This window comes from Capsicum annuum, chromosome 10 (assembly GCF_002878395.1).
Source record: "Capsicum annuum cultivar UCD-10X-F1 chromosome 10, UCD10Xv1.1, whole genome shotgun sequence".
NCBI lineage: Eukaryota > Viridiplantae > Streptophyta > Magnoliopsida > Solanales > Solanaceae > Capsicum > Capsicum annuum.
The window spans coordinates 197,380,727-197,387,763 of record NC_061120.1 but is presented as its reverse complement, the minus strand read 5'-3'; the positions used below and the strand labels follow the sequence as shown (position 1 = coordinate 197,387,763).

The following is a 7,037-nucleotide window of genomic DNA, read 5'->3' as shown; positions in this document are numbered from 1 at the left end:
TCTAAAAAACTAAAAAATCAAAATTAAATTGTGATTTAATTTTTTAATTTTTTTGATCTAAACCAAAATATAGCCACCCTGCAAGGAGGGGTTAAAAAAACAATATAGAGAAAGAAATAACGGAAAGAAATCCGTGGCAAAATACTACAAACAACCTGAAATAACACATCTGTTTTTTAATTTTCAAAAATAAAAACCTAAGTGTTGATAAACTACAGAAAGAAGAGTATCGTGAATCATAAATTTGCTCTAATTTGAAGTACTTGTAATTTGTAAAATATTTGGAAAAAAAATATAGCCAAAGGAAGAACTGTTTAATTCCTGAATAGTAATGGTCCCATGTATGTTGTGCTTGTTGGAAGTATGTTATAGATGTCTCTAAATTATCTTAACTTGGCCATCTGTTGTTAATTCTGGAAAAGACATGAAAAGGTACAATTTTTTCAGCTTATTTATGGTCGATTTGGGATTTATATGTGGTTATCTTAGCAAAGGGATCACAATTCAGCTCCATCATTTGTAGAGGATAGTATTATTAGATAAGATGGAATTATATTGTCAAATACGCAATTTTTAAAAGTTTGGCCAGCAATCAGGCTGGTTGAGCTTGATGGATATTTTCCTTTTTATTTTCTAACTAGAGTGTTGTAAAATAGGTTTCCGTTGTGCTCTCTGCTTCTTTGGTACTTTTCTGGTTGAAATTTATCTACATGATTTTACTTGTTTAATTAAATGTTCAAAGTAAAAGAAGAAATATTTGGTTACTCCTTGTTCTATTTTGCAGAATGACACTCGCAAGAATCCTGCATTCAGGGCACAGTTCCACGAGATGTGTGCTAAAGTCGGAGTAGATCCTCTAGCATCAAACAAGGTTTCTGGGCAGAACTGTTGGGGATTGGTGACTTCTATTATGAACTTGGTTGGTATCAATCTCCTCAGTAGTTTTGGTTATTGCAAGGCATGATTAGGGACTTCATTTTAACGGTGCATGAGATTAACGTTTGGAAAATATTTCACACTGCAGTTTGAGATGCAAACTGCAGCTCAACAGTTATAATCCCCATTGCTGTATGAAATCAGACGTTGAGCAATATTCTATCTAGTGGCTTATGTCTGATATTTCGCGTTGATCATGCTTAATTCTTGTCTTTTTTCTGTTGAATATCCATAATAGTTAAATATTATCATTTGTTGATAAATCTACAACAACTGGAATTAAATGAAGCCACCTGTCTTGGCAGGGGTACTAGACCCCACAATGGAGGTTTGATAAGCTTGGATGATCTTTGTAAACTGCTTGGTCAGAGGCGGAAAGCGGTTCGCGATACTATATCTGAAGATGACTTCTTGTGTGCTATAAGCAAGCTGAAGGTATTGGCTCAAGTTTTTATGTTTCAGTTGGTTGTAACTGAATAAAGATTGATTGAGCAACTGATGCTAAATATACCGAATCCTCTTTTTCCTGTACTCTGAAGAGCATATTTCACATTTTAGTGCTTTATGCATCTTCATGTCTCACCCTTGGATACATGATATTTTATTTTTCTAGTTGCTCCATTTGGCAAAATAAAGTAGAAAAAAAAAAATGTACTGCAAAACCACTTGTCACCCAAAAAATGGTGAACTGCAGGATAAGTACTGTCTGTTTTCTTTAGTTTTTATAGGGTCCTTAGCACTCGAAGCACCCAAGACGGGGACATATATGTTGCAGGTCATTATTGCCCATCAACCCTCCTCAGTTAGACGGAAGATAAGAGAAATACAAAGCTTTCCAAAACATGATTTAAAGTCCGTCATTTGGCTCATTTCTCTTGAACGCGTAGTAACCATTGATTCTTTTGGACTTGTATTTTTTGCTACTGTTGCTCGAACTATAACCTAACATCTAATTACATCTTTCAGGTATTAGGCAGTGGTTTTGAGGTGATTACAATGGGAAAGAGAAAGCTTGTTAGATCTGTCCCTACCGAACTGAATAAGGATCACAATGAAATTTTAGAGCTGGCCCAGGTACAACCTTTGTCTTTATGTTTCTTCCAGCAGAATTTGTCATTATAGCTCGATTCTTACTTTTTCCCCTTCTTGTAGTATTACGGAAGTTTGGTCCTCAACTCTGTTGGCCACCTAATTTGTTGTTTGAGCATTATTGCTTAGTACTTAATTTCCATCTCAGTTTCCTTCTGAAACCATCAGTAATAAAATCTTCTCCATATTAAACTTTGAAACATTGCCTAATATATGAAACTGAACGTGCTTTATCATCATATATATACTAAAAGAGGAAATGTAGTATGATTGTTTTCTGGTGCCTTTACAGGCTCAAGGTTTTGTGACGGTTGATGAGGTACAAAGACGCCTAAACTGGTCTTCCGGTCGCATGACTGATGCGCTTGAAACACTGTTAGAGGTAAGTTTTCAATGACATTCCTTCTTCTTTCCTTCGTTCTTTTCCATCAAGGCTCCATATATATCCTTCCTAGATTTCTTGTGGTTGGAGTTAACAAATATGTCTCTCACGCATCCAACAGGAAGGGCTTGCCATGATCCATGATGGACATAGAGATGGCAAACGTCGATACTGGTTCCCTTGTGTGTCCTCTGTCTCAACCTATGTAGGGGCAGCAGCTTTTTCCTGGTTCAAATATGAGAATATTTGGCTTTGAACAAGCTTTTGATTTGCAGTTATTGCATATGTTAAAGAATGTCACCCTATTTGTGTAATCCGTACAGTGGAATACTTTGTTATTGTATGAACCTTTTTTCATATGCATAGCCAAATTGGTATTATAGTTGTGAAGGGTTGATAGTATTGGAGAAACAAATTTCTCTTGGTGTTTAGTGGAAAGTGTTGTTTTTACCTCTCATAACTCGATGATTTCGTGTGATAGCTGAGCAGTCTGAGATGAACGATAAGTTGGAACTGTATATGATCTCTCTCACGTTATGTGTTGCAGTATATACTACTTCAAGTGATATACTTGAGTGAGGGTCTGTCGATCTTCTCTACCTTCTCAAGGTCAGGGTTAGCAGTGTATGCTCTAGCCTCACTTGTGGGATCCTCTCTACCATCTCAAGGTGGAGGTTAGGCAGCGTATGCTCTAAACTCACTTGTGGGATCCTCTCTACCTTCTCAAGGCCAAGGTTAGCAGCGTACACTCTAGCCTCACTAGTGGAATTACATTGGATATGTCATATATTGTTTTTTTAAGTGATACTGCAGTCTGTCTTTGTTTTTCGATGAAAGTGGTGTCCGGATCAGTTTCTACATTTTTACCTACACATGTTTCAAGTAACTCAATCTAAATAGGTTTAACAGATGAAAAATGAAAAGATGAAAAGAAATCACCTGAATAAGAACCTAAAACTCATATCATTCTTCACATATTCGCGAGAAAAAGCAATCTGATGCATAAGCTTCTGCTATGTGCCGAATTTCGGAGAGGATCAGGCTGTGGCCTTGTGGTCTATCATATGCAACCCTAACCTGGATTTCTAATAGTTCACATATTTGTGACTTATTGTTCATGTAACAATCTTTTGTCTATTTATTTGCAAGTGTTTCTGGGAGATTCACTAATTGGATAATCTCCTTGCTTCTTTACATGCTTTAACTCAAGATCAAGAAGTAGGTTTTGTGATGCTAAGTTCATTGGACATCAAGAAATTACACCTTAGCTGCAAATTCAAATGCTGAATCAAAGACAAAATGCAAATTAAGAGTAAGACAAACTCAAACTCTACTCATTGATACAATGTTGTTCAGTCTAAAAACAAAATAAAACCAAGTGTAGCCGTATACAGTAATCCGTGATAAGAATCTATCTCTTTCAGTAAACACGGTCTGGAGCTGGAACCGCGGTTAGCGAAATGCGCCATTACTCGGCTTTAGATGGGAAATGGTTTCCACCCCTGGCAATCTTATACAGGTAAAATCCAGTCATTACCACACTGCAAAAGAAGATGTCATGTCAGCATTATCGATTTTCCTGACTAGATATGAACAAACAGATTACCAAGAACCATTAACGAAAAGGAAACTAAGCACGAAAATTTGGTGCATCTACGAACCACTGTTAGCCACAGTGATTTTCTTTAACATATACACGTATTTTGATAATAATGGTGTCTGGATTAGCTTGTGCATACCTCGATCTTTCCACCGGATACCTATTACCTCCAACCAGGTAGCTCCGTCCAAGGCTTGCACAAACAACATTCACCACTAGGTCAAACTGTTAGGTGCAATCGACAATCAATTACTCCCCCGATTTCAATTTGTTTGTCCGACTTTTCTTTTTAGTCCATTTAAAAAATGTCTCTTTCCTTTTTTGGCGACTCTTTAGTATTAATTTTCCCCATGACATATTTAACACCACAAAGTCATCATTATTTCTTAAACTCCGTATCCGGTCAAATGACGACTCATAAAATGGGACGGAAGGAGTATCATATTAGATCATTTAATGGCAGTAGAGCCGTCAACATGGGCCAAGGCCCGGTGGGTCAGCCCGGCCCGACCTGATGGGGTGTGCTTCAATTTTTGCAGCCCATTTAAGAACAACGCTTTTTAGCCCAGCCCGAATAAACCCATGGCCCGTAGGGCTTGAGGAATGTGGGTTGGGCTAGCCCGTGGGCCGGCCCATTAATCAAATAATAAATAATTTAAAAATAAAATAAAATACTGAAAAATAATAAAAGAATTAAAAAACAATCAAGTCCAATGATGACCATTGACCGGTTCCATTAACAAAGAAAATAGAAATTTGAACGTTTCATACTTTCCTATCTAATAAATAATAAAATAATTAAATATCTACCACTAAAACATAAAGAGTACATTGTACTCTTCACTTTCCTAATTTCCTTAGTTCAGCTAGCCGCCTCCTCTTCACTACTCCCTCAGAGCGTCATCGACTTTCAACCGTGATGTTTCCGATTGAGTAGTGCCACATCTTCGTTTTCTTCCTACTTTGGTGATTCGAGCTCTGACTCCCTTTTTATTAACAAACATTAATACTATATGTCATTGTTTGATAAATATTTATGTTTATTAACGGTGTAAAATTAAATTATAAAATATTATTTTTTAAAAAGTGGGCTGACCCGTGAGGCCCGCAGCCTACAGGGTAATAGCGTGGGCTTGGTGTTTTTTGGCCAATCATTTAAATGGGCCAGCCCGGTCTGACCCGTTAAACTCAAAGTCCGTATGGGCTGGGCCAACCCGTATTGACAACTCTAAATGGCAGTATTCTTCCCTAGACTATGAACCTATGGCTCCCTGTACTAGACCAAAAAAAATGAAAAACAGACACTGCAACCCGTGGTCAAAGTTTTTTCAGTGTTTTCTGGCCTTGATCAGAAGGAGATTGGGTAGAACGGGGAGCTATGGCCCTCGAGAATCCACGTACCAACACAGGAGAGCATAAAGGGGAAGGTGATGGTTCAAGCTACTACAAAACTATAATAACATACATAGTTCAAACAGCTCGAGAATATGCGATTAGTACATATTCTGAATGATTACTTGAAGCAAACTTCAGAACTGATGTTTGCTTGGTCTTTCTTATGTTATAGCAAGTCTTCAATGTTCAAACACTTGTAGAAAAAAAAGAAAGTAAAGAGTCCAATAAACTATTTTCTCAACCTACAAAAAAAATAGATGGATGATCCTTAGAATATCTTTATGTTGCTCGGACTCTTCAGAAATGTCACTGGGTGCGTGTCGAATTAGCTAAAAGTATTGTACTTTTGAAATGTCAGCGTGTGTGTGTCAGATTAGCTAAAAGTAGTGTATTTTTGGAGAATCCGACATGGGTGCGGCATCGAAAGTGAAGTGTCCATGCAACTTAGGAATATCTAAAGAACCGCGTGACCTTGTGAAGTAGTTCAGTGTCCCTCATGTTAATCATAGGTAGGTAGAGATGGGAAAGTATCTCTCTGACTATCTGCTATAGACGAAACGGGAGAATTATTTTTCTAATCTAGATGACACTTGTCAACTTGCATTGAAAAGGTTATGTGGATCAAGAGGTCAATGAAAAACATTAATATACTAATTGGATAGTTTAACTACAAATTCAAACTTTAGATGTGTTTCCCCCTAAAACGAAGAAAGAAACACCAAATGAAACGTAACATATGACGCTCTAGGATAGTTGACATCACTGTGCGTAGGAACCTAATGTTCAGTCTACGACTAAGGTAAGTACCATAGGATAGTTGACATCACTGAGCGTAGCAACCTAATGTTCAGTCTACGACTAAGGTAAGTACCATAGGATAGTTGATATCACTGTGCGTAGCAACCTAATGTTCAGTCTACGACTAAGGTAAGTACCATAGACATAGGAGACCACGATTAAGCAACTTCACATGTTATATGTAATATGTATCGAAAGAACACGCCAGACAAATCTGATATACTTATGAATGAAACAGAACAGATAAATGAAATACTACAACTAAGTTAACAACACAACGTGTATGGCATGCTTCCATTTTGAGTTACCTGATACCAGCAACAATGCCGGCGGGCATTATCTTTGAAGTTTGCATTTACCGCTGTCCCATGACCTATGTTAACACAGCAGCACAAACTGTTATACACCAAATAAAAGTGAGCGGAGATACTTTTTCCAGCCAAAATAACAAAGGAAACTCAAAGCGATTGCACGAAAACGAATGAAGCTTTCATTACTACCTTTCTGAATCAAATTATGATCATGCTGACACAGAAAAAACAAAAACATAACACATTTTCCACACATCATCCATTTTTATAAAGTATAACTATGACGAAAAAGAAACAGCATGATAAACTCCAACATAGGTAGGAAATTTTAAGAAAATCTCGACATGGCAAACAAGTTTTCTTTTTCAACCCTCAGAAATATTGAGTTATTTGTCTACACTTCTTTTAAATCGCAAGTGGAAACAGCTGATTGAAGTCTTAAACCTAATGCATGATAAGCTTTAAGTTTCACTACATATTAGGATCGAACTTGATACTTCTGACTGCCGAAAACAACCAAGACTAT

General features: G+C 37.1%; 1 long non-coding RNA gene and 1 pseudogene across 1 annotated transcript; one reads left to right on the top strand and one right to left on the bottom strand.

Moving 5' to 3' along the window:
* The first annotated feature begins 814 nt into the window (after positions 1 to 814).
* On the top strand, positions 815 to 2,822 carry LOC107844560 (annotated as a pseudogene).
* Positions 2,823 to 3,720: 898 nt separating this feature from the next.
* On the bottom strand, positions 3,721 to 6,263 carry LOC107845058. The gene is made up of 2 exons (XR_007045380.1): positions 4,147 to 6,263; positions 3,721 to 3,948 (listed from the first exon to the last, which is right to left on the bottom strand). It is a non-coding gene; the product is annotated as an uncharacterized LOC107845058 (long non-coding RNA).
* Positions 6,264 to 7,037: the final 774 nt, after the last annotated feature.